This window comes from Hyperolius riggenbachi, chromosome 6 (genome assembly GCF_040937935.1).
Source record: "Hyperolius riggenbachi isolate aHypRig1 chromosome 6, aHypRig1.pri, whole genome shotgun sequence".
Lineage (NCBI taxonomy): Eukaryota > Metazoa > Chordata > Amphibia > Anura > Hyperoliidae > Hyperolius > Hyperolius riggenbachi.
The window spans coordinates 178,294,539-178,321,953 of NC_090651.1; the positions used below are offsets into that span (position 1 = coordinate 178,294,539).

Genomic DNA, 27,415 nt, shown 5'->3' on the forward strand with positions numbered 1-27,415 from the left:
AGATGCAGAGGGTCAAAGTTGACCCTCATAGTGCATTATGGGGCGAACCGAACTTCCGCAAAAGTCTGCTCTAGGCAGGCGAACGCAAACCACCTAGGTTCCCCGGGAACCGTTCGTGGGCGAACCGTTCGCTACATCTCTTATTTTGATTAGAAAAGACGTAGATTGCTTATGTTAATAAGCCAAGTAGCGTCATATATGTACGCACCTGCTCAGATAACCCGATAGTTTAAAATCTCACAAAATGTCAGAATGTACCAGTTAAAAATAAGTTTGAATTTTGTACGTCACCATAAAATGCCCTAACAGACGCCATCTTGGAAACTTTACAATAAAAAGCCCTGGCAGGCTGGTATATTTTATCATTGAGCCTGAAACTCTACTGAGATTGACTGAGGCCTAGTCTACCTTCACTGTGATTCTAGAACACAAGAGAGGTAATATGCATTTTTCTTGGTGAATTTATGGACAATAGCTTATATAAAGCATAGCAAAGAAATGAACAGCGCTACTTAAAAACAGATGAATGCTTACCTGCAAAAAAGTGCAGACCCCACTCATGGGATACAAATACACAATGAGCATTCATCTGTTTTTAAGTAGCGCTGTTCATTTCTTTGCTATGTTTGATTTAATTCTGGTCAGCTGCTCCCACTTGTTAGTTTTTCTTTGGTGTATATGCAGAGCCTCTGTTTGGGTTCAAGGCAGGGGCGTAACTAGAAATCACTGGGCCCCCCTGCGAATATTTGGATGGCCCCCCCCCCCCATAGGTGCCAAATAATCATAATGGGGCAGCGTTTCACTGTAAATTAATTGTAAAGTGGGCAGCATTTTACCAGACAATCGTAATGTGGGCCAGAAAATCGTAATGTGGGCAGAGTTCACCAGAAAATCGTAATGTGGGCCTTTAGAAAATCATAATGTGGGCAGAGTTCACCAGAAAATCGCAATGTGGGCAGCAGTCACCAGAAAATCGCCATGTGGGCAGCAGTCACCAGAAAATCGCCATGTGGGCAGCAGTCACCAGAAAATCGCAATGTGGGCATCAGTCACCAGAAAATCCTAATGTGGGCAGCAGTCACCAGAATATTGTAATGTGGGCAGCAGTCACCAGAAAATCCTAATGTGGGCAGCAGTCAGTCACCAGAATATCATAATGTGGGCAGCACACACCAGAAAATCCTAATGTGGGCAGCAGTCACCAGAAAATCCTTATGTGGGCAGCAGTCACCAGAAAATCGCAATGTGGGCAGCAGTCACCAGAAAATCGCAATGTGGGCAACAGTCACCAGAAAATCGCAATGTGGGCAGCAGTCACCAGAAAATCCTAATGTGGGCAGCAGTCACCAGAAAATCCTAATGTGGGCAGCATACACCAGAAAATCGTAATGTGGGCAGCAGACACCAGAAAATCATAATATGGGCAGCAGTGACGGAAGTGACGTCAGCCGCTAGAGCGAGAAGGCGGCGATGGAACGCAAGGAAGAAGGTATGTATCCCGCCGCTGCTGCTGCTGCCCGCTGCCCACACACATTCACTAGCTGGAGGGGGGCGCAGAGGGGAGAGCCCCGAGGTGAGGGAGAGGGGGGAACTTCCCCTCTCCCCGCCGACTGTGGGCAAGGCTTTCCCCTCATGCTGCCACCCCTCCAGCCCCCAAAAAATGGCCCCGAGCGGGCCCCAGGGGGGGGCGGGCCCCCCGCGGGCCCCCCCGCGGGCGCAGGCGCTGCAGGGCCTATTCCTACGCCCCTGGTTCAAGGTGCGTTTGTAGTCTCTGGGGGGGCTCAGCGCATCTCTGAGCTGAGGCCATTCGGAGGCGGCCTGGTGATGCGCTGATCCCACTTTTTCTGCGCAATAGCTTATATAAACTTGAAAGAATTGTCAATTCAAACTTCAGCAGTTGTTTAGATAACTTTTTTATGCTATACTTCATATACAATCAGTAAGCATTACTATTTAAATGCAATTGCAAGCTTAGGGACAGCTACCTAGCTTTGCTTGATTAAGATATATCTACTTAAAGTTCTTTATACAAGAATAGAACTCTATATACCATTTTTAATGATAAAGCTATATTTGTGTTTACCATACACTGTACAATCTCGAGACAACAATTATCGTTGGAAGGTAAAATCTACAGCAGAAGAGTTGCTATATTGATATGGACTTGTTTCACTAAACGAACTTTGAAAATGTATATTGGATGAAGGACAACAACTGGATATATGTATATTCTTGTGTATATATATATATATATATATATATATATATATATATATATATATATATATATACAGTGGTGTGAAAAACTATTTGCCCCTTCCTGATTTCTTATTCTTTTGCATGTTTGTCACACTTAAATGTTTCTGCTCATCAAAAACCGTTAACCATTAGTTAAAGATAACATAATTAAACACAAAATGCAGTTTTAATTGATGGTTTTTATTATTTAGTGAGAAAAAAAACTCAAAACCTACATAGCCCTGTGTGAAAAAGGAAATTGCCCCCTGAACCTAATAACTGGTTGGGCCACCGTTAGCAGCAATAACTGCAATCAAGCGTTTGCGATAACTTGCAACAGGTCTTTTACAGCGCTCTGGAGGAATTTTGGCCCACTCATCTTTGCAGAATTGTTGTAATTCAGCTTTATTTGAGGGTTTTCTAGCATTAACTGCCTTTTTAAGGTCATGCGACAACATCTCAATAGGATTCAGGTCAGGACTTTGACTAGGCCACTCCAAAGTCTTCATTTTGTTTTTCTTCAGCCATTCAGAGGTGGATTTGCTGGTGTCTTTTCGGTCATTGTCCTACTTCAGCACCCAAGATCGCTTCAGCTTGAGTTGACGAACAGATGGCCGGACATTCTCCTTCAGGATTTTTTGGTAGACAGTAGAATTCATGGTTCCATCTATCACAGCAAGCCTTCCAGGTCCTGAAGCAGCAAAACAACCCCAGACCATCACACTACCACCACCATATTTTACTGTTGGTATGATGTTCTTTTGCTGAAATGCTGTGTTACTTCTACGACAGATTTAACAGGACACGCACCTTCCAAAAACTTCAACTTTTGTCTCGGCAGTCCACAAGGTATTTTCCCACAAGTCTTGGCAATCATTGAGATTTTTTTAAGCAAAATTGAGACGAGCCTTAATGTTCTTTTTGCTTAAAAGTGGTTTGCGCCTTGGATATCTGCCATGCAGGCCGTTTTTGCCCAGTCTCTTTCTTATGGTGGAGTTGTGAACACTGAACTTAATTGAGGCAAGTGAGGCCTGCAGTTCTTTAGATGTTAAACATACATATATCCAGGCACATCGCCTCTAGTTAGGACATTAAATAAATTATTAGGGAAAGGGAGGTGCTGAAGGGGGTGTGGCTAGAAAACAGCAAAAATCTATTAACCCTTCGCACACTCACATGCAAATGTTCAAACAATTGCATTCACAGATTCACTCATCCAGGCCACAACTGTTATCCCTACAGCTAAATTAAAAGCCAGGGTTTTAGTTCACAGAAGAATGCATTCTTATGCTTAATCACCTATACTGCGCAGAAGTACCCAGGTAAACATAGGTGTCCTAACTCTGGCCCTGTAACATGCATAGTGCAGACATGCAAACACATTCATTGCATCAAACCTATCAATGGATTAGGAGCACACATCCTAACTTCCTCTCCTGGGAAAGACAGTGCATCTTACCAATCGCACAAGGGAGCTAATGTTATGTGTCCATGTGCACCATGCGCATACACCAGCATAAGCTGTCTGCATGCTGACAAACATACAGGGGAAGGGGGGAGTGCACCGAATTGGACCCTAGCCACAGGGGTCAATGATAAGAATAAACATACATATATCCAGGCACATCGCCTCTAGTTAGGACATTAAATAAATTATTAGGGAAAGGGAGGTGCTGAAGGGGGTGTGGCTAGAAAACAGCAAAAATCTATTAACCCTTCGCACACTCACATGCAAATGTTCAAACAATTGCATTCACAGATTCACTCATCCAGGCCACAACTGTTATCCCTACAGCTAAATTAAAAGCCAGGGTTTTAGTTCACAGAAGAATGCATTCTTATGCTTAATCACCTATACTGCGCAGAAGTACCCAGGTAAACATAGGTGTCCTAACTCTGGCCCTGTAACATGCATAGTGCAGACATGCAAACACATTCATTGCATCAAACCTATCAATGGATTAGGAGCACACATCCTAACTTCCTCTCCTGGGAAAGACAGTGCATCTTACCAATCGCACAAGGGAGCTAATGTTATGTGTCCATGTGCACCATGCGCATACACCAGCATAAGCTGTCTGCATGCTGACAAACATACAGGGGAAGGGGGGAGTGCACCGAATTGGACCCTAGCCACAGGGGTCAATGATAAGAATAAACATACATATATCCAGGCACATCGCCTCTAGTTAGGACATTAAATAAATTATTAGGGAAAGGGAGGTGCTGAAGGGGGTGTGGCTAGAAAACAAAAATCTATTAACCCTTCGCACACTCACATGCAAATGTTCAAACAATTGCATTCACAGATTCACTCATCCAGGCCACAACTGTTATCCCTACAGCTAAATTAAAAGCCAGGGTTTTAGTTCACAGAAGAATGCATTCTTATGCTTAATCACCTATACTGCGCAGAAGTACCCAGGTAAACATAGGTGTCCTAACTCTGGCCCTGTAACATGCATAGTGCAGACATGCAAACACATTCATTGCATCAATCCTATCAATGGATTAGGAGCACACATCCTAACTTCCTCTCCTGGGAAAGACAGTGCATCTTACCAATCGCACAAGGGAGCTAATGTTATGTGTTCATGTGCACCATGCGCATACACCAGCATAAGCTGTCTGCATGCTGACAAACATACAGGGGAAGGGGGGAGTGCACCGAATTGGACCCTAGCCACAGGGGTCAATGATAAGAATAAACATACATATATCCAGGCACATCGCCTCTAGTTAGGACATTAAATAAATTATTAGGGAAAGGGAGGTGCTGAAGGGGGTGTGGCTAGAAAACAGCAAAAATCTATTAACCCTTCGCACACTCACATGCAAATGTTCAAACAATTGCATTCACAGATTCACTCATCCAGGCCACAACTGTTATCCCTACAGCTAAATTAAAAGCCAGGGTTTTAGTTCACAGAAGAATGCATTCTTATGCTTAATCACCTATACTGCGCAGAAGTACCCAGGTAAACATAGGTGTCCTAACTCTGGCCCTGTAACATGCATAGTGCAGACATGCAAACACATTCATTGCATCAAACCTATCAATGGATTAGGAGCACACATCCTAACTTCCTCTCCTGGGAAAGACAGTGCATCTTACCAATCGCACAAGGGAGCTAATGTTATGTGTCCATGTGCACCATGCGCATACACCAGCATAAGCTGTCTGCATGCTGACAAACATACAGGGGAAGGGGGGAGTGCACCGAATTGGACCCTAGCCACAGGGGTCAATGATAAGAATAAACATACATATATCCAGGCACATCGCCTCTAGTTAGGACATTAAATAAATTATTAGGGAAAGGGAGGTGCTGAAGGGGGTGTGGCTAGAAAACAGCAAAAATCTATTAACCCTTCGCACACTCACATGCAAATGTTCAAACAATTGCATTCACAGATTCACTCATCCAGGCCACAACTGTTATCCCTACAGCTAAATTAAAAGCCAGGGTTTTAGTTCACAGAAGAATGCATTCTTATGCTTAATCACCTATACTGCGCAGAAGTACCCTGGTAAACATAGGTGTCCTAACTCTGGCCCTGTAACATGCATAGTGCAGACATGCAAACACATTCATTGCATCAAACCTATCAATGGATTAGGAGCACACATCCTAACTTCCTCTCCTGGGAAAGACAGTTCATCTTACCAATCGCACAAGGGAGCTAATGTTATGTGTCCATGTGCACCATGCGCATACACCAGCATAAGCTGTCTGCATGCTGACAAACATACAGGGGAAGGGGGGAGTGCACCGAATTGGACCCTAGCCACAGGGGTCAATGATAAGAATAAACATACATATATCCAGGCACATCGCCTCTAGTTAGGACATTAAATAAATTATTAGGGAAAGGGAGGTGCTGAAGGGGGTGTGGCTAGAAAACAGCAAAAATCTATTAACCCTTCGCACACTCACATGCAAATGTTCAAACAATTGCATTCACAGATTCACTCATCCAGGCCACAACTGTTATCCCTACAGCTAAATTAAAAGCCAGGGTTTTAGTTCACAGAAGAATGCATTCTTATGCTTAATCACCTATACTGCGCAGAAGTACCCAGGTAAACATAGGTGTCCTAACTCTGGCCCTGTAACATGCATAGTGCAGACATGCAAACACATTCATTGCATCAAACCTATCAATGGATTAGGAGCACACATCCTAACTTCCTCTCCTGGGAAAGACAGTGCATCTTACCAATCGCACAAGGGAGCTAATGTTATGTGTCCATGTGCACCATGCGCATACACCAGCATAAGCTGTCTGCATGCTGACAAACATACAGGGGAAGGGGGGAGTGCACCGAATTGGACCCTAGCCACAGGGGTCAATGATAAGAATAAACATACATATATCCAGGCACATCGCCTCTCGCTGTTTTCTAGCCACACCCCCTTCAGCACCTCCCTTTCCCTAATAATTTATTTAATGTCCTAACTAGAGGCGATGTGCCTGGATATATGTATGTTTATTCTTATCATTGACCCCTGTGGCTAGGGTCCAATTCGGTGCACTCCCCCCTTCCCCTGTATGTTTGTCAGCATGCAGACAGCTTATGCTGGTGTATGCGCATGGTGCACATGGACACATAACATTAGCTCCCTTGTGCGATTGGTAAGATGCACTGTCTTTCCCAGGAGAGGAAGTTAGGATGTGTGCTCCTAATCCATTGATAGGTTTGATGCAATGAATGTGTTTGCATGTCTGCACTATGCATGTTACAGGGCCAGAGTTAGGACACCTATGTTTACCTGGGTACTTCTGCGCAGTATAGGTGATTAAGCATAAGAATGCATTCTTCTGTGAACTAAAACCCTGGCTTTTAATTTAGCTGTAGGGATAACAGTTGTGGCCTGGATGAGTGAATCTGTGAATGCAATTGTTTGAACATTTGCATGTGAGTGTGCGAAGGGTTAATAGATTTTTGCTGTTTTCTAGCCACACCCCCTTCAGCACCTCCCTTTCCCTAATAATTTATTTAATGTCCTAACTAGAGGCGATGTGCCTGGATATATGTATGTTTATTCTTATCATTGACCCCTGTGGCTAGGGTCCAATTCGGTGCACTCCCCCCTTCCCCTGTATGTTTGTCAGCATGCAGACAGCTTATGCTGGTGTATGCGCATGGTGCACATGGACACATAACATTAGCTCCCTTGTGCGATTGGTAAGATGCACTGTCTTTCCCAGGAGAGGAAGTTAGGATGTGTGCTCCTAATCCATTGATAGGTTTGATGCAATGAATGTGTTTGCATGTCTGCACTATGCATGTTACAGGGCCAGAGTTAGGACACCTATGTTTACCTGGGTACTTCTGCGCAGTATAGGTGATTAAGCATAAGAATGCATTCTTCTGTGAACTAAAACCCTGGCTTTTAATGTAGCTGTAGGGATAACAGTTGTGGCCTGGATGAGTGAATCTGTGAATGCAATTGTTTGAACATTTGCATGTGAGTGTGCGAAGGGTTAATAGATTTTTGCTGTTTTCTAGCCACACCCCCTTCAGCACCTCCCTTTCCCTAATAATTTATTTAATGTCCTAACTAGAGGCGATGTGCCTGGATATATGTATGTTTATTCTTATCATTGACCCCTGTGGCTAGGGTCCAATTCGGTGCACTCCCCCCTTCCCCTGTATGTTTGTCAGCATGCAGACAGCTTATGCTGGTGTAGGCGCATGGTGCACATGGACACATAACATTAGCTCCCTTGTGCGATTGGTAAGATGCACTGTCTTTCCCAGGAGAGGAAGTTAGGATGTGTGCTCCTAATCCATTGATAGGTTTGATGCAATGAATGTGTTTGCATGTCTGCACTATGCATGTTACAGGGCCAGAGTTAGGACACCTATGTTTACCTGGGTACTTCTGCGCAGTATAGGTGATTAAGCATACGAATGCATTCTTCTGTGAACTAAAACCCTGGCTTTTAATTTAGCTGTAGGGATAACAGTTGTGGCCTGGATGAGTGAATCTGTGAATGCAATTGTTTGAACATTTGCATGTGAGTGTGCGAAGGGTTAATAGATTTTTGCTGTTTTCTAGCCACACCCCCTTCAGCACCTCCCTTTCCCTAATAATTTATTTAATGTCCTAACTAGAGGCGATGTGCCTGGATATATGTATGTTTATTCTTATCATTGACCCCTGTGGCTAGGGTCCAATTCGGTGCACTCCCCCCTTCCCCTGTATGTTTGTCAGCATGCAGACAGCTTATGCTGGTGTATGCGCATGGTGCACATGGACACATAACATTAGCTCCCTTGTGCGATTGGTAAGATGCACTGTCTTTCCCAGGAGAGGAAGTTAGGATGTGTGCTCCTAATCCATTGATAGGTTTGATGCAATGAATGTGTTTGCATGTCTGCACTATGCATGTTACAGGGCCAGAGTTAGGACACCTATGTTTACCTGGGTACTTCTGCGCAGTATAGGTGATTAAGCATAAGAATGCATTCTTCTGTGAACTAAAACCCTGGCTTTTAATTTAGCTGTAGGGATAACAGTTGTGGCCTGGATGAGTGAATCTGTGAATGCAATTGTTTGAACATTTGCATGTGAGTGTGCGAAGGGTTAATAGATTTTTGCTGTTTTCTAGCCACACCCCCTTCAGCACCTCCCTTTCCCTAATAATTTATTTAATGTCCTAACTAGAGGCGATGTGCCTGGATATATGTATGTTTATTCTTATCATTGACCCCTGTGGCTAGGGTCCAATTCGGTGCACTCCCCCCTTCCCCTGTATGTTTGTCAGCATGCAGACAGCTTATGCTGGTGTATGCGCATGGTGCACATGGACACATAACATTAGCTCCCTTGTGCGATTGGTAAGATGCACTGTCTTTCCCAGGAGAGGAAGTTAGGATGTGTGCTCCTAATCCATTGATAGGTTTGATGCAATGAATGTGTTTGCATGTCTGCACTATGCATGTTACAGGGCCAGAGTTAGGACACCTATGTTTACCTGGGTACTTCTGCGCAGTATAGGTGATTAAGCATAAGAATGCATTCTTCTGTGAACTAAAACCCTGGCTTTTAATTTAGCTGTAGGGATAACAGTTGTGGCCTGGATGAGTGAATCTGTGAATGCAATTGTTTGAACATTTGCATGTGAGTGTGCGAAGGGTTAATAGATTTTTGTTCTTTAGATGTTGTCCTGGGGTCTTTTGTGGCCTCTCGGATGAGTTTTCTCTGCGCTCTTGGGGTAATTTTGGTCGGCCGGCCACTCCTGGGAAGGTTCATCACTGTTCCATGTTTTTGCCATTTGTGGATAATGGCTCTTACTGTGGTTCGCTGGAGTCCCAAAGCTTTAGAAATGGCTTTATAACCTTTACCAGACTGATAGATCTCAATTACAGTACTTTTGTTCTCATTTGTTCCTGAATTTCTTTGGATCTTGGCATGATGTCTAGCTTTTGAGGTGCTTTTGGTCTACTTCTCTGTGTCAGATAGCTCCTATTTAAAGAGACACTGAAGCGAAAAAAAAATGATGATATTATGATTTGTATGTGTAGTACAGCTAAGAAAAAAAACCTTAAGATCAGATACATCAGTCTAATTGTTTCCAGTACAGGAAGAGTTGAGAAACTCCAGTTGTTATCTCTATGCAAAAAAGCTATTAAGCTCTCCGACTAACTTGGTCGTGGAGAGGGCTGTTATCTGACTTTTATTATCTCAACTGTAATTGAACTGTTTACTTTTCTTCTGCTAGAGGAGATGTCATTACTTCACAGACTGCTCTGAAAGACTCATTTTGAATGCTGAGTGTTGTGTAATCTGCACATATTATAGGATAATGCAATGTTAGAAAAAAACACTATATACCTGAAAATAAAAGTATGAGAATATTTTCTTTGCTGCTAATCTTCTAGTAATTATTCATAGTACACAACCAATTCATTATATCATATTTTTTTTTTCACTTCAGTGTCTCTTTAAGTGATTTCTTGATTGAAACAGGTGTGGCAGTAATCAGGCCTGGGGGTGACTACAGAAATTGAACTCAGGTGTGATAAACCACAGTTAAGTTATTTTTTTAACAAGGGGGGCAATCACTTTTTCACACAGGGCCATGTAGGTTTTGAGGTTTTTTTTCCCCACTAAATAATAAAAACCATCATTTAAAACTGCATTTTGTGTTCAATTATGTTATCTTTGACTAATAGTTAACGGTTTTTGATGAGCAAAAACATTTAAGTGTGACAAACATGCAAAAGAATAAGAAATCAGGAAGGGGGCAAATAGTTTTTCACACCACTGTATATATATATATATATATATATATATATATATATATATATATATATATATATATATATGCTTTATCTATTTTTATATCAATATAATTTTACAAAATTCAACAGATGAGTGTTGTGTATTTTTTCCAGAGGTAAACCTGTTAACCTATAAATATTCTGTTTATAGTGAGCCACGCGCCCGCTGCTGGCAAATATTGATTATGACGACTTTTAGGCTGGTCCTTTAAGTAGTTGATAATCATTTAAGGCAGATATCGATAAGATATTTGACAATAGGGAGAGATTCTGGTATACATTCTACGCCTGTGATTTGATTTGTAGGCTTTCAGGATTCGCTTGATGACATTGTAGGAAATGCCGCGGAACATTATGCGTATCAGATTTAGCAGCCAGTATGTTACACTTGTGTTCTCCCAAACGGGCTCTGAGCTCTCTGGTGGTACTACCAACATATATTTTCTTACAGCCACATTGCAACAAGTATATAACAAATTTAGTGGCACAATTTATAAAATGTTTCAATGGTATAATCTGGCCTTCAGGATGTAGAATCATTCTTATTCTGTGTCTCATGAAACTACAACAACCACATCTACTAGAGCTACATCTGTAATTCCCCACCACATTGCTTTTTATTCAAGTGGTTGGTCTCTTCTGGGATATTTTACACTGTGTAATAACATTTTTCAATGATCTAGCTTTTTAAAAATTATTTGTGGTTTCTCAGGTAACACTTCTCTTAGCACTGGATCTTGTCATATAATAGGCCAGTTCCATCTTACTATATCCTGTATTTTTCTTGAACCTTCCGTGTATTTAGTGATGAAAGTGGGCCCACTTTTAGTTTTTTTTTATTATTGTTCTCATTTTTAGCTGAATCATCCCTCTTATTTTGATATTCCGTCATTGCTGCATGAATGTTATCTTCTTTATAACCTTTCTCTCTGAATTTTGTTGTTAATATGTCTGCTTGGATTTGAATCTTGGGTACAGTTTCTCCTGAGCCTGCAGTATTGGCTCCTGGGAATATTACTTATCCATCTTGGGTGATGGCAACTGTTAACATGAATATATGAATTGCCCGCAGTGGGCTTAAAGTGAGTTCTGGTTTGAATATTTAGTTGTTGGTCTATAAACAGTTCAAGGTTCAAGAAGACCAATTCAGTTTAATTGATCGCGTGAGTGAATTCGAGCCCAAAATTATTGTTGTTACAGTATGCAAAAAATTTAAGGAATCTCTCCTTAGTTCCTTCCCAGATAAGTAACACGTCATTAATATAACGTGTGTATAAAATAAGGTTGGCTCTAAAAGGGTGATCTGACCAGATAAAGTTATGTGGTTTAACAACAGAGGCGCCAAGTAGAGTAAAATGTGTTAAAATTGTTAAAAAGGGGGAAGTGGGTGGACTCACCTCCCTTCTGAAAAAATGGCCAGACAATGGGCAGGTTACTTCAAGTTTAAAGTAACATTTATTAAGAGCTCCAAAAGTGCAACGCGTTTCACGAGTAACAGTCCCGCTTCTTCAGGCAAACATTTTTGGAGGGAGCAAAGTCGGGTAAAGAGCCAGATATAGCGCCTCAGAGGCGCTATATCTGGCTCTTGACCTGACTTTGCTCCCTCCAAAAATTGTTTGCCTGAAGAAGCGGGACTGTTACATGTGAAACGCGTTGCACTTTTGGAGCTCATAATAAATGTTACTTTAAACTTGAAGTAACCTGCCCGTTGTCTGGCCATTTTTTCAGAAGGGAGGTGAGTCCACCCACTTCCTCCTTTTTAACAATTTTAACTCATTTTACTCTACTTGGCGCCTCTGTTGTTAATCCACATAATTGTTTAGTCCACCCTGGGTGGAGGGGTGTATCCCCATTTCCTTCTATCTACAGAGAGCGACTTCTTAACCCTGAGCGGGGTCAGGTTACAATTCTCCCCGCCTGCTTATCCAGTGGTTGCCTTGGAGGCGACCCGTCCTTGTGAGTATAATCATTGTGTGTGTTTGCATCAGACATCACCTTATTAACATACTACACCATATCGGGCTCTCGGTTCTCCCCCTTTCTTTCAAGCTGACCAGATAAAGTGTTCCTCCCAGTAGGCCATATAAATATTTGCGGAGCTTGGGGCAAACCCCACCCCCATAGAAGTGCCACACGTCTGTAAATAATAGTCATTCATGTATGGAAAATAATTATGTTCCAGTGTGAATTTTAATAAATCTATTATACACTGAGCTTGACTGGTGTTCAGTGTTTCATCTTTAGATAGAATGTTTTTCACAGCTTCTAAACCTCTTATATGTGGTATGGCTGTATAGAGGGAGCAGAAATCCAGGGATGCCCAGAGATATTCTTTTTTCCAAGTATAATGACCTATTATTTCTAGAGCATGCATAGAGTCTCTTGTGTAAGATTCTGTGTGTTGAACAATAGGCTGCAAAAAATGATCCATATAGTCCGATATAGAAGCCAATATGCCTTCCATTCCTGCCACTATTGGGCGCCCTGGTAGTTCTGTCATGCTTTTATGCACTTTGGGGATGTGGTAGAAATAAGGGATAAGAGGATTTCTTGGTTTTAAAAAATTGAATTCATCCAGGTTGATGATCTCTTTGATGATTCCATCGTCAAAGATTTTAGTAGCTCTTTTGAATATTCTTGTGTAGGATCCCTTTTGAGTTTGGTATAAGTTTTGGAATCACTAAGTAGTCTTTCACCCTCTGCTTTATATTTGCAAAAATCCTGGATGACAATTCCACCTCCCTTATCCGCCCGGCGGATAACTATATCTTTGTTATCTTTTAGATAGTCAATGGATTCTTGTTCTCCTTTACTTAGATTATGTTTTTTTTTCTCCTAAAATTTCTTTTTTGCATAAGATGTTAAATTGATGCATCACTACTTGATAGTATGTGTTTATGTGAGGGTATCACGCTTGGTTCTAAACAGATACACAGAGGTCTAGATAAGACGTAGTCAAAACTTAAGCTAAGGTCATACACGTGAGATCAAATGGCAGAGGTACAAAGGCTAAGACAAAAGCTAGCTCGACTAGGGTCATACACGAGAGATCAGATGGCTGAGGTACAAAGAAGGAGACAAAGGCTAAGTCGATAACAGGCTAGGGTCAAATCTAAGTCAGTCAGGCAGTCGCATTGAAATACAATAATTGATTGATCAAGAGTCGCATTGAAATACAATAATTAGTTTATCACAGAGTGACAAAGTGCCCAGTAAAACCAGCGTACTGATTGCTAGGACTGAATGTGAGACGAGGGTTTACATAGACTAAGAGCCTGACCAAAGCCGGCCTTAACCCACAGCAACCAATCAATGCCAGACTCTTATCAGGGTGTCAGCTGACAGCATGTCATCTGACACTAAACCCTCCAGCATCTCAGTGGGTAGGACGAGCGCCTGCTGTCAGACGCCCACCCATTGATGTCACCAGGGACTCCCTGAGCATCCTGGTTGCCATGGATGGCGGGGATGGAGCAGGAGAAAGTGCGTCGCACTGAAGAGGAAGTGCCAGGATGCGCGCGCGAGCCTGCCGAGAACGGGACATCGCTGGAGCAAGCTGGTGAGTTCCTTACAGAGGGCCTTTTGAGTGGGTGAGATAAACGATGGAAGTGGGCCTAAAATGGGTATGTTTAATGGATTCATAAATATAATATTGATTCACTCCAAAGTTATCCTTAAGGGCATCATTGCCCAATTCCATGAGGAGTTGCCATGTATCAGGGTCAACATCCTGGTTATCCCCTTCATCCACTCGAGACACTTCAAGTGTTGCTTAAGACTTTCTCTATTGCAAAGAATCTTTTGGAGTGTGATGCTCCTTATGAATCTGTGTGAGTCCTTAAATAATTCAAAGGAATTCGCCTGGTTTGTGGGAGCAAAATTGAGACCTTTCTGTAGCAAAGTTAGATCGCTTGCTGTCAAATTATATTTGGAAAGGTTGTATATTTTTATTGTGGAGGTGTTTTTGGGGTCTCCGGATCGCTCGGCAGTCTTCCTTTTTTGAGACTGGACTCTCCTACCCCCCCTGGTTCCTCATTTTCTTCTCTTTGTAACCTCCTTTTTATGGCTACTGGGGTATTCTGTTGCTCTAAAAAATGAACTGGGCGATCTTGTCTTTTATCACCTCTGTTATAAACTGTTCTTATATCACCTTGCTTCGACACCACCGTCTCACAGACTGTGAGATCACTTGACTCTCCACACAGCAAACAGGAGATAGACTTTCTCAGGCTTCTTCAATGTTTACGTTATTTATTCAGGAAACAGGAATACAGATAGATACATTCATCATATCCTAGCCATGCCAATCTTCATGTTGCGTTACAAGCTCGTGATTAGACTCCCTGCTGAAGTCAATCAGGTACCTTCTTCCTAACTACGTTACACTAAACTACCTATGTACAGCATACATTATATCAGATTACAGAAAGGAAGAACATGCTTAGAGGTCCCAGTCGGCCTTGCAAGCTAGTGCGGAAGGAAGAAGCAGAATGCTCTCTCCATCGCTCACTCTGGGTTTAATACCGACTAGGAAAGAGTTAAATATGACATCATCTTCGCCACCCCCTAGATCAGTTTATTGGTGGACCCACTCGTGGTGTCATCATACCCACCTACTTGATTAATAATCAATGAGGCATTTGACCTAAATGCAGGAATGTGGATGTTTAGTAAATATGGCCGATGTTTACTGTTCCTGTGGTGTACATGGACGTCAGAGGAGGCCGATGGCCTTCTTTTAGGAACATGTTCTCAGTATCTGCGTGTATCCTCTGCTACACGCAGACCCTGAGATGCCTCTGCCTGCATCACAAAACCTCTATTGATTTTAAAGGCATACACTGCGGACAAGCCTTTTACATAAAACTCAGGCCAAGTAACTGAGGCCTACTTAAATAATAACAATCCCCCCTAAAACGGCTTGACCCGCAGATCCCAGCGTCTGAACCTCCCAGTACCTGGTTTCTTTCTTTTATGTTTCACTTTTCGATGTTCGTGCTCACACAACTTCTCTGCTCTCGGTGGTTACCCCTCGAAGAGAGAGAGCACGACCTCTTGGTCTTCCTGTAACCATGCTCTCTGGGGAGGCCCTACTTCTAAATCCCTCTATACCACATGCTCAGCATTTGCGTCACTTGCGTATCACTCACAAACTTGCATGACCACAGAAAAGTGAAACTCCTTTGGTTGTTACTCAAGGGAGCAGTGCCAGGTGCCTTCTAAAAGAACGCCTTTATACAATCAGCTCCATCACAGGTACTACTAAACCTATACCCGTAACCCTGTATAACACTTAATTTGAAAATATTGGTTCAGGAGATTGTTTATGAGGCACCAATCTCTGGACCAGGTTAATTTGTTTTACGTAATTTTAACACGCAACCTCACCTGGATAATGATGCCTAACGTTGTCATCCCCATCCAGACGACCAGTGGGTGTAGAAAAAACTTCGGAACTACAGAGGCCCAGTCCGAGTGTCCCTGGAACATCACCGGAACCTTTGTCCACCAGGTCAGACTGGCACTCACCTGCTCATTTTTGTGTTCTACCTCGTTAAGATCACCTGTATCATGGTGAAATCTTACCTCTAACTTAGTGTACTGTTTGTTTAACCTTTGTAACAAAATGTGGTCGTCTTGGATCAAACCCTGTTCCCCTTTGTCCCATGTCGTGTTCTCTTTCAGGACGGGAACTACCCGTGAAACTTTGCACTTTAGAGTTCTCTTAACAATTTGAGAAACAACGTCATCCAACCTGGATGACTGGATCCATATGGGATCTCCGCTCCCACAATATGTTCCCCTTGGAAAATCTCCCTTATCGGAACAATTATGAGAATATACCTTGAATGTATCATTAGACCTTATGTTAAAAAACCAAACCTTTCCTTCAGCCACCGGAACTATCAGTTGGGCTTCAGGGTGGATCTTTTGAATGGTATCCTCGCATTCTGCGTTCTTGAGCCTGCAGGCTTCTTCACTAAATTTGACTTGCTCCGGCCAACGCAGGTACTTCTGCAAGAATTGCCCGCATGAGGACAACTCTACTTGCTTCACCTCCCCGTCTAGCACCAAAAAAGGTTGACCTCTCAGGTCCTGGTGTGAGACACGGGTTGAGGTGGGAACTAAGGAAGTGGCGGTGCCTAAAGGAATGTTGCACCGTTTCCCTTTGTTCACTAAAACATCTCGAAGCTGCCATGCAAAAGATCCTTCTCCAGAAAAATCGCTATACCTCCCCTTGTCCAATCTCAGTTGGACAGGATCTTTTAGCATCTCCCTGACAACATATGTCCCCAACTGTCCTGATTGGACCTCTTCCCCCCTTATGTCCCGAGGCACAATATGTACCTGAGGTCGGGAAGACTGTACTCTCTGCAATTTTTCAATTAAGAGTACCTCTTCACTTACCCAACTATCATGAGGATAAGCTGCTGCATATGGACTGTGTAATATCGTCCCCTGTTGTGACCCGTGTGGTGTGAATGGGGTTCCCTGTGTTGGCGTTCCCTCCCCCGGGACCGCTCTCCCCACCCTCTTTGTCACCTGGAAATGTGGCTTTATCTCGATTTTTACTTCTTTTTTTTTTTAAAGATTCTTTATTTTATTTTGAAGAAGAAAAAGCATTTTAAACAAAACAACAACAAGTGGTTCATCACAGTCTTGAACAAAATAAATACAGATAACAATAACACTTAGTGGGGAGGGGCATTCCTAGCCACAGGTCAGATATAACATTCCAAACTATTGTGCACAACAGTTAAAATCCTAAGCCCAGGGGCCTATCCCTTCCCCCACTATTAACGCTTAAAGAGTAAAACTGTAGTGTTACCACTATTAAACGGAGTATATGAAGAGGGGTAAGGGGAAAGAAAGAAAGAGGGGGAAGGAAAGAAAACCAGAGGAAAGGAGAGAAATAGAATGGGTCCTCTGAAGACCAGATCCAGAGAACCCATTAGAGTGAAATAAAGAAGGAAAGATTTATAGTAAGATCCGCGCCGGGCCGAACCCAAATAGACCTCACATGATCTAGTAAAAAACTCAAGTTTATGAGGAAAAATGTGGAATCACCCCATTACGAAGGGGAAAATGTAAAATATTTATGTATCCTGGGGAATTTGTAGGTATTCTTCTGATTCTAGAAACATATCCCAGTGAATCCATGTACGTGAGAAGGCCTCATCCCTATCGTGTAAGGTGTGGGTCAAAGACTCCATCTGATAGACAAACTTTATCTCATTGATCCATTCCCTTATTGAAGGCACAGATTGTGATTTCCAGTTGCGAGCAATAAGGACTCTTGCAGCTTGAATCAAATGGCGAGAAAGAGAGCGCTTGAATTTTTTAAAGGGTTTTGGGGTATTATGGAGCAAGTAGTATGAGGGATCTTCAATCGGATCTCCGTCTGTTAAAATTTTAATGTATTTCTGGACCGATTGCCAAAATGGTTTTATAGCTTCGCAGTCCCAGAATATGTGGGTTAATGAGCCTACTGCATTGTCACATCGCCAACATTGAGAGCTAGTATTAGGGAAGATTTTATTTAATCTGCTCGAAGTCAGGTATCACCTGGACAAGATTTTATAATTGGACTCTTTGATCCGAGAGGACATTGAGGCAGATTGATTTAGCGTGAGTATCTTCTGCCAACGCTCATCAGAAAATACACAGTTAAGTTCTGATTCCCATTTAGATTTGAGTTCTAGCGACCAGGTGGTATCTGAGAGCAGAAGTTGATATAACTGGGAAAGCGGTTTTTTAATGGTGCCCTTAGATAAACATAAATTCTCAAAAGTAGAGAGTGGTCTAGAAAGTTGCTCCCTATTTCCCAGAGAACTGAGAAAGTGGACAAATTGCATGTGACTCCATTCGTCCAAAAATGGACATGAACGTGAGTCACGTATCTGTGAGAGTGGGATCCAAGCTTTATTTTGTATGAGGTCACGGCATCTAATTATGTCACCCATTCTCCAGCAGGCATAGCTTTGAGAAGAACAGCCTGGGGGGAATAATGGGTTGTTTAGTAAGGGCAGTATAGGGGAAGGCCAAGGAGATAAATCTGGGAGATGGCGGACCCTAAAGAGAGCATTTAAGGTGGAGTTCACAGAGAGATATTCATTTTGTATTTTAAAAGAGGACCAAGGATAAACACAAAGCTCCGTGCCAACAAGATCTTGCTCCAGTTGTACCCATCTTTTCTGATTGGAGTTCCTGTGCCAGTCAACTAGGCGAGTCAAGGATGCTGCGGAGTGATATTTTCCCATGTCCGGTACAGCTAAACCACCAGAATCTTTGGGCAGAACAAGTGCAGTGTAACGGATGCGTGGGGCTTGCGTTTCCAGATGAACCGTGCAAACCGCTTCCGTAAAGTCTTAAAGTGTTCCGCTGGCAAGACTATTGGTATGGTTTGGTGAAGGTATAGTATTCTTGGTAAAATGTTCATTTTTATAATGTTGATCCTTCCTAACCAGGAAAAGCAAGGTTTGTCCCAATGCTGTAGATCGGAAGTTAGAGTTTGGGTCAAAGGGACAAAATTGAGTCTGTACAAATCATTTAGTGAAGAGGGAATACGTATGCCAATGTATGTAATAGCTTGTGGTGGCCATTTATAAGGAAAGTTATTTTTGATCTGGGAACTTAAATTAGTTGGCATGGATACCCCCATAGCTTGGCATTTGTCTGGATTTATTTTAAAATTAGAAATGTATTGGTATGATTTTAATTCCAGTTCCAAAGAGGGGAGGGAAGTGTGGGGTTCTATCAGGTAAAATAGCAGATCATCCGCATAGGCCGCCACCTTGTGCTCTGAAGAGGGTAGTTGGGGGCCTCTGATATTCACATTCTTGCGGATAGTGCGTAGGAAGGGTTCTAATGATAAGGCAAATATTAAAGGGGAAAGGGGACAGCCTTGCCTTGTACCATTGGCAATAGGGAAAGAGGCGGAGACAACACCATTAACACGGACCTGCGCAGACGGGATGGAATAGAGTGACATAATCCACCGCAACATATGTTGACCAAGGCCTATATGTTGAAGTGTAGCCTCTAAAAAGCTCCAGTCAACCCTATCAAATGCCTTTTCGGCATCGGTGGATAAAAGAAGCAGAGGGGTATGTGTCTTATGCGCCCATTGGATAAGATCAATTGTGCGTATGGTGTTGTCTCTCGCCTCACGTCCTGGTATAAAACCAGCTTGGTCTGGATGAACTAGTGAATCCATAAGGGGGGAAAGCCTGTTTGCCAACACTTTGGCAAACAGTTTCAAGTCAGCATTTAAAAGGGAAATGGGACGATAATTAGAGCACAAGGTGGCGTCCTTACCCGGTTTAGGAATAACCGCTATCTGTGCAGATAGCATGTCTCTGGGTAGACTAGAGGGAGGAGCATCTTCCGATACTAAGGCATTAAGAAACGTCAGTAAGCGGGGGATCAGAATGTCTCCAAAGGTTTTATAATAATCAAGTGGGAGGCCGTCAGGACCGGGGGCCTTGCCAGTAGCTGAAGACTTTATTGCCTGTCTAAGTTCAAAGTCAGTTATAGGGGATTCTAGATCACTAACGATTTGTTCAGTCAATTTGGGCAGGCCAGCAGCTTGTAGATAAGTGTTTATGGCATGAGACCTTGCCTGGTTAGGAGGATCAGAGTTGTTAGATGGTAAGTTGTAAAGGGAATGGTAATAATCCCTGAAAACCTTGGCGATTGATTCAGATCTATATTTTTTAATTCCCGAACGGTCTTGGATATGTGCCACATTAGTGTGAGCATAGGTTTCCCGGAGGGCCCTAGCTAGCATTCTACTGCACTTGTTGCCAAACTTATAATATGAGCATTTGCACTTAAGAGCCAAGTGTTTCTCCCTGTGGAAGAGAGAGGTTTTCAGTTTTTCCCTTTCCAATTGCAGATTTTGCAAATCAGCACATGATAAGGTTTTCTTGTGACGCGACTCCAGTACTCTAATAGTGTTTAAACTATGAAGAATGTCTTCCTGCCTTTTTTTGTGTCTGAAGCTCGCCTCTTGTATCATTTTCCCTCTAATGGTGCATTTGTGTGCTTCCCAGATTGAAGAAAGCGGGACTTCTTCAGTAGTATTTGTTAAAAAATACTCCTGAAGGGTGTTGGAAATGGAGTGTTTAAAGTCCTTATCTTGCAGAAGGTAAATGTTCAAACGCCATTGTCTAGGGAGGTGAGTTTTAGGGCGAATACCCAATTCCAGTGTAACCGGAGAATGGTCAGATAGCGTCATATTGCCAATCTCTGAGGAAATTTGTTCAGAGAGTAGATTTTGAGAGATAAAAATATGATCAATACGCGTATAGGAATTGTGTAAGTTGGAGAAAAAAGTATAATCGCGCCCGGATGGGTGCTGGATCCTCCAGATATCGACTAATTGGCGCTGAACCAATTCCCTCCTACACTTAGCAATTGCTCTGTTGGTCAGGGAGCTCTTACCGGTAGAGCAGTCCACAGATGGGTACAGGATCATGTTAAGATCACCTCCCAGAATTAAGCTTCCCTCTGTGAAGCTATCAAGGGCATCGAGGGCCCTGACCAAAAAAGCCGGTTGCCCACTATTAGGGGCATAATAAGTGCCAAGTGTAAAAGTTTGGGATAAATAAGTACCTTTTATAAAAAGGAAGCGGCCGGAGTTGTCCTTGTGTTCCTGCAAGAAACGAAAATCGAAATCCTTGGACAGTAATATTGCTACACCTTTGGTTTTTGTGTCAGGCGAGTTACTGAAGAAGGCCTGAGTGTAATACTTATCAGTAAGTTTGGGGGCAGTATTGCCTTTGAAGTGCGTTTCCTGCAGGAACACAATGTGCACACGTTGTTTATGAAGTTGGCGTAAGAGGGCTCTACGTTTTTCAGGGAGGTTAAGTCCCTTCGTATTCAGGGTTTGAGTTTTAAGGAACATGAGGATGTTAATAGCGTGCTAAGGGTGAGGTCAGGGTCGGCCCGGCATAGATCTTTAGAAAACAAGAAAGAGACAGGAGAGGAAGAACATAGGAGAAAGAAGAGAAAAAGAGTAGTGGGAAAGGAAAAATCCATATCCCATAGCATAATATTAACAAACTAAAAATTGTGCAACATAGATCTAAAACATTTGAAATAGCCTGTAAGGCCATAATGGGTGGGTTACGAAGGGACATTCCACACACAAGGAGTATCTCGGAGCCCCGGGCATACACATCTGTATAAATGGCTATGAGCCCATGAGAAGCTGGAAAACTGATAAACTGATTGACATTTGTATAGTCTTAAGATATGCACGGGGGAAGGGATGGCGGGGGAGTAAAAGGAAAATATACGGGAGCGGGTATTGATTAAACCGCCATAATGATGTGTCTATAGGGACAGGATTAAACTCTTAGTGGAAATACAGCCGTGTATGTCACAGGGGTTGCGAAACATAAAAGTGCCCATTGAGATAAGAACCTATATCATGATGCACATGCAATATAACCATTAAAGGTAGAAAACAGACCAGCCACTGTGTAAAGGTCATACGTTTCGAACTGGGTAAAACAAATTAATGCAGGGAACAGGTGGTATATCAGCTATCGAAGTAAGTAAGTCCAGAACACCAGAAGAAAAAACAAAAAGAAAACAAAAACCAAAACAAGAGGAAAAAATGTGAGTCTTAGGTCCACTAAGTGCCTAGTTTAAAAAAAAAAAAAAAACGGAAGTAAAAATAAGAGTGTTGATAGGTCACTCGTGTGAATAGTTCTTCAGAGAAAAGAAAAAAGAAAAAGGGCTGAAGAAACACTTAAAACAACTCACAAGGATGAGTCACGCTGAACTTCTCTTGCCGGTTTCTTTTTCTGCGGTGGGTTAATCAGCAGTCGGTCAGGGTCCCATAGAGGAAGAGGTACTTGTTCGATCTCTAAGGATGAGCAAAAGGTAGGGACATCAGCAGGAGTGCGTAAAATGGCTGAGCGGGAACCAATCTTTGCTTGAAGATTGAAGGAGAAACCCCAGCGGTAAGTCGCTCCCTCATCCTGTAAAGCTTGAAGAAGTGGCCGAAGTGCTTTTCTTTGGGCTAAAGTGAAGGGGGCCAAGTCCTGGTAGAGTGTGATCTGGGCTCCATCAAAGTCAATAGTACCGTGACGCCTAGCGGCTGCCATAATAGCTTCCTTAATAGGAAAATGGTGGACTCTGCATATAACATCTCTGGGCGGGGAGTCACCCTGAGGCATGGCGCGTAGAGCACGATGAACCCGATCCAGTCGGATCGGAGGTGAATGGATCTGATCGAGGACTTTATCAAATATAGCCTGTACAGTAGCTGGAAGATCCTCATTGCGTGTGGTTTCCGGCAGGCCGCGAATGCGGACGTTATTGTGGCGATTCCTATTTTGTAGGTCTTCTAGGCTGGATCGGTAAAAGTTATTCAGGGCAGTTTGTTTAATGGATGCTTCTTTAAGGAGCTGTACATCTCGTTGTAGCTGAGAGATATTTGCTTCTGCTCCTGAGACCCTGTCTGTCAGGCCAGTAACCTCTTCACGCAGAGCAGCAGCTTCAGACCTCGTGGTGGTCAAAATGAGGTCAGTCTGTTTATCTAAGTCTTCCTTTGTTGGGAGGCTTCGTAAAAATTCCCAGATGTCCTCTAGACTTTTAGCCAAGGGAGAGGATGATAAATTGCCAGGGGCTGCTGCTGGGCCAGCTTGATCTGTCATCTTGATCTTGTCAGGATTAGAGCGTGTGGTTGGGCCTGTGAAGTACTTCGCCACGGAGTTAGTGACAGTATTTACGACTGAGGTCTGGTTCTGTCTTGTTCCTCGTTTGTTCCCCCGTGCTGTGGTGGTATCAGGGAGAGGATTAGTTTCAGAATGCTTCTTCATTATAGGCAAAAAGACAGCTCCGGGAAGACACGTCCTCACAGTTTCATGCCTGGCTCCGCCCCCCGATTTTTACTTCTTGTTTCGAGAACCACCCACCCTCGGCTTTCCAGCCTTTACGTGTGTATAGTTGTTTCAGAGGCACTCTCTGTTGGTAGCTCCAGAGTGTGATGTTGTCCCCCGCGTCTCTCCGGCAGGAGAATTGACGCCTCCTACTCGTTCCTCTCCAATCTGGAACCATCTCACTCTGCATAACCAAGACAAGGTACCCCTGAATCACACACTCCACCTTTTGCACGTACCCATTGTACTGCAATGTACCTTTTAACAAACCTTTGGATCGGTGCATCGATTCTGGGAGTGTGGTACTCAATAGCAGATTTATACTGCCATTCAATTCCCACTGCCTGCACACCTGACCCTTCAGACCTTTCACCCCCCTAGTGCCCTGAAATTTGTTTTCTCCTGGCACAAGTGCTCTTTTCCTCCGTCCCTGCATGGTCCATCTGTGCCAAGCGGAGGGAGGTGTGAAAGGATTAGTACCTTTGTCACCCAACATTAACATGCTTGGGCCTTGCATTCTCATTAACCCCTTATTATACATGAGAATGTCCTCTCTTCGTTCTCCTAGGACGGAATGGCAACCTAGGATCACCATCAGCATGGTACTCTTCATTATAAAAGCACCACCTTGGGAAAGAAAAACATTAGCAATTTGCACTATGCTTTGCTCAGTCAGTTTTTTTAGACGTTTTCCGATCTCAGGAACCTCGGTTTTTAGTCTCTTTGCAATTTCAGAAATCTCGTGTTTTAATCTCTTTCCAATTTCAGGAATCTCGTGTTTCTCCAAACTTAGATTGGCATCTGGAACCTTTCGCTTATCCGACTGACATCTCCATCTTTGCTGCCAGCACTGCAGCTGTCTCGATTCCATATTGCCCAACTCCTGAAATCAAAATACAAACAAATCAATTTGTATTAATGATTTGGGATTCGCCCTGCGGCTTTACACTTTAAATTGATCAATATATACCGTAATTGATCTCGTTGCTTTATGGTTCTCATGAACTCTGTTTACTCTTATTGGTAGATTGGAGTTAAACTTCACCCCCTACCTCAGTACTATCCTCAGTACTTACCTGTTTAAAATATGCTCCCGCGGACTTCACCTCTGGAAGCTCTCACCTCATTGCAGCTCACTCCACATCCCCCCCTATCTGTCCATGCGCGGCGGTCGCATGCACAGATTACGGATGCCACACCTGTTGCTGCTTTGCAGGTGAGCCTGCAATGCTGTTACTCATTTTCGCATTAACTTATCTAGAACTTCATCGCGATACCAGCTCTGCTAGAAATTCTGTGTGTTGTACCCTCTGATCAATGTTTGCCGTGCCACTATCTAAACTGCAAAAAAAAAAAAATGGCTGCCTCCCTGTAGGAAGGAGCATTTAACACTTAAACTACACCGGGTGCAGGGCTAAGCATACCAGCGTCACATGCCTGTATGCAGATCCCTGACTGCCCACGTGGTAGGTAGTCACATGGCAAACACCGTACTGATACACTGTCACTCTGTACATGGCAATTCTTTCATTTGTATAATTGCCCCATGAACTGCTGTCAGTTCTTGTTCTTTGTGCTACAATTGATAGGAGCTGGAAAAAAACATATTTGACCAATCAGTGGATGAAAAAAACGCACAAAAAACAGCCCCAGCCCAGCATAGACCTCTTAGTCAAGCTCTGGCCCTGTCCACGACAAAAAACGGAAAAAAACGTTACCGCTCTGCAGCAGCGGCGACGGAAACCCGGATTGGTTAACTCCCTGTTTTTCAACTCCGGCACCCCCCTGATGCACTGTCTCCCCCTATACTCTATTGGGAACTCATGCTGCACCACCCATTAAGGTGCCCCACTTACAGGAATAATCCCGTAAGCAACTCAGTACAGACACTTTCCTGACCTGCACTGCTACGTGTGTCCCTGCACCTAGCTGGGACACACTTCCTATCCGTGCTCCTGCTAATCTGACAGTAATAGCTTGGTGCACGTATCCTGGCATTCCTTTCCATGGACTTAGGGAAAAACTCTGGGGAAATACTTCGAGAACCGAGACACACAGTAGCATGTCTCTGTATTTCTACCCCCCTCCCTTTCAGCTGTTCTGCCCGGAGTCGCGAGCACAGCCTGACGTGACGTGGATCCCCCAGCCCCTCCTCCCCCCTGCCATGACGTGTGGGGGCCATGACTCTTGGGGGCGGGCTCTCTCCACTGCCGCCATTTTGAGTCCTGGACTGCCAGCTAAGATGGCTGCTCACATAGCAGCCTCTCGTTCCTATAAACTTTAGGAGAGAAACAAACTCACACAGAACATACATTTTTTATGCATAGTTACACAGCATCTATCCACAGTGCACAAAGAACAGCCTCAGCATTCCTTCACGTCTCAGCTGTAATCCGAACTGCAATCAGACATACGGATCCCCAGAGACGTAGGAATCTTTCTCACTCTATCACAGACATAACTAAGAACCGCCCGAGCGAGCTATACGACTCCAAACCACTTTAACTGTTTTAACTGTTAACATCCCAGCTAGAACTTCTTCTGAGACCGTTATCAGCCGGAGCTCGCCACACACCCAACAACACAATACAGACATTGAAAAACATGTTAGCAGCAGCACCGACTGGAAATGCGAGAAACTTGCAGAACATCTCACAAACGCTTTCCTCTTCTCTCCCTCTATCCCCTCTCAGCTGGCATCACTCCCAGAATCATAATCAGTACACTAGGCAGACCGTGACATACTCAGAGGGAAGAGAGAGACAGAGAAAAAAAAAACATCTGCCACACAGGAACGTTAAATCCTAAGAAAAAATCAAAGCACCTAAACTCTGAACACCGCACTACGTATTTACAACGGAGCTGCTGCTATCCTCACCCCTCCCACCACGCACGGGAGAGATGAGAAGCCCGCAGCCTCCAGCACTACCGAAATACGCAGACTCCAGACTGCAAATAACACAGAATGTACACATTAACACATTATCCTCTCCTTGTTATAACACCAAATACAACACAGATAACGCCATATAACAACATAAATCATACTTGCCTGAACAGAGGACTTCGTACGCCTGCCAATTCGACCAGCTTGTGGCAACTCCACGAAACTGAGTGGATCCCTGGAACTACTGAGCGTCATCTCTGTGTACCCACACTGGCTCAGCGGATCGATCTCCAGCGGCAGCTGCCAGCCGGCCTCGGAGCCTTTCAGTCACCTGCGATCCGGTTTAGGCTATGACTGCGTGCACTTACAGTCAAAGTTTAACATCCACGAGTTTCGCCGTTGTTTTCCTCGAATTGCAGCCCGTGTGCTCGGCTCCCACACACTTACACCAGCTTATCAGTCTCAGCTTGATAAGCTTAACAGTCCGCGTCTATTCCGCTTGTTTTGCTGTGGAATATCTTGAAAACTACTTCGGCCCCGTCCCCGTCTGCCTGTTTTGCTAGGCAGGGAAGGGTTTCGGCACCACTGTTATAAACTGTTCTTATATCACCTTGCTTCGACACCACCGTCTCACAGACTGTGAGATCACTTGACTCTCCACACAGCAAACAGGAGATAGACTTTATCAGGCTTCTTCAATGTTTACGTTATTTATTCAGGAAACAGTAATACAGATAGATACATTCATCATATCCTAGCCATGCCAATCTTCATGTTGCGTTACAAGCTCGTGATTAGACTCCCTGCTGAAGTCAATCAGGTACCTTCTTCCTAACTACGTTACACTAAACTACCTATGTACAGCATACATTATATCAGATTACAGAAAGGAAGAACATGCTTAGAGGTCCCAGTCGGCCTTGCGAGCTAGTGCGGAAGGAAGAAGCAGAATGCTCTCTCCATCGCTCACTCCGGGTTTAATACCGACTAGGAAAGAGTTAAATATGACATCATCTTCGCCACCCCCTAGATCAGATTATTGGTGGACCCACTCGTGGTGTCATCATACCCACCTACTTGATTAATAATCAATGAGGC

General features: G+C 43.5%; 1 protein-coding gene across 2 annotated transcripts in view; it reads right to left on the bottom strand.

Moving 5' to 3' along the window:
- The window catches only part of SERHL2 (serine hydrolase like 2), a 1,569,464-nt gene that overhangs the window by 337,290 nt on the left and 1,204,759 nt on the right, over nt 1–27,415 (bottom strand). The gene's annotated exons all lie outside the window — the stretch shown is intronic.